Raw genomic sequence first — 1,503 nt, 5'->3', positions numbered from 1 at the left:
GCGGGGGGGCGGGCGCCCCGCTCGGCCCCTGCCACCATGTTCGGGGCACGCTGCAGGAGGAAGAGGAGGAAGGTGAAGCCGCCGCTGCTGATCGCCCGGCCTCGGCCCAGGGGTGCCCTGGGGAGGGGGGGAGCCGTGCCGGGCGGCGGCGCGGGGAGCTGGGACGGGAGGGGGAGGCGGAGCTGCAGCCGGCTGCCGGGCGGGGAGAAAGTTGACCTGGTCCGTGGGAAGTGGGAGTGCGGCGGGGGGCTGTACGTGTGCGCGCGCACCAGTGTGTGTATGTGCACAGGTCTGTGTGTTTGTGCACACCAGTGTGAGTGTGTGCCTGTGTGTGTATGTGCACAGGCGCGTGTCTGTGTGTGGGTGTACTTGTGTCCACAGCAGTGTGTGCACTAGTGTGTGTATGTGCACAAGTATGGGCTTGTATGTGTGTGCACCACAGTGTGTCTGTGTATGCATGTGTACACCAGCGTGTGTATGTGCACAAGTGTGTCTCTGTGTGTGCCTGTACATGGGTGTGCACCACTGTGTGTACGCACATGAGTGTGGGGACTGTGTGTCTATACGTGTGTGCACCAGGATGTGTGTATGTCTATACGCGTGTGCACCAGTATGTGTATGTGCAGAACTGTGTGCGTCTGTAGAAGGGTGTACACTAGTGTGTGGAGGTACACGAGTGAGTGCCTGTGTGCGTGTGTCTGCATGTGTGTGCACACCAGTGTGTGTATGTGCAGAAGTGTGTGCTTGTATGTGTGTATACAGTAGTATGTTTCTCTGTATGTGTCTATACGTGGGTGTGCACCTGTGTGTATGTACATGAGTGTGTGTGTCTGTATATGTGTGTACCCTAGTGTGTGTTTGTACACGAGTGTGTCTGCACGTGTGTGCATACCAGTGTGCATGTATACACCAGTGGGTCTGTGTCTGTACGTGGGTGTACAGCAGTGGATGTGTGGATGTGCCTGTGTGTTTGAATGCGCGTGGGTGTGTGTCTGCGTGTTTCAGTGCGTGTCTGTACGTGTCTACGACGGCATCTGTGTGAATGTGCCTGTGTATATGCCCCTGTGTGTGTTTGAAAGTGCGCGTGCATATGCTTTGTGTGTGTGCCTGAATGTGTGTGCGTGTGTCTGTACGTATGTGTGTGTGTTTGAATGTGTCTATGCTTCTGTGTGTGTGCAGCTGCTCCGGGTCCAGGCTGCTGTATCGGCATGTGCCTGCGCCCTGCCTGGTGCAGCTGCTTGACCATCATGTCAGCGAGAGGCTGAACCTGGGCAGCCTCCTCCTGCCTCCACCAGAGCCCCCAGCCCACCGCCCTCCCTGCCTCCCGCTCCCCACCAGCTTCCTCCCCCTTGGCTCTCTTCCCGGCGCCCCCCACTCACTCCCGCTCCTCGCCTCCCTCCTCCCTCCGGCCGCCTCTCTCCTCCCACCGCTTCCCTGCTCCCAGACCTCCCCCCTCGCCGCCTCCCGGAGACCCTCCGCTCGCTCCTCTCTCCCCCTCCCTCC

This window comes from Crocodylus porosus, unplaced genomic scaffold (assembly GCF_001723895.1).
Source record: "Crocodylus porosus isolate Cpor-Errol unplaced genomic scaffold, CroPor_comp1, whole genome shotgun sequence".
In the NCBI taxonomy this organism is placed as follows: Eukaryota; Metazoa; Chordata; order Crocodylia; family Crocodylidae; genus Crocodylus; species Crocodylus porosus.
The sequence above is the reverse complement of the archived record's forward strand: the minus strand, read 5'-3'. Positions refer to the sequence as shown.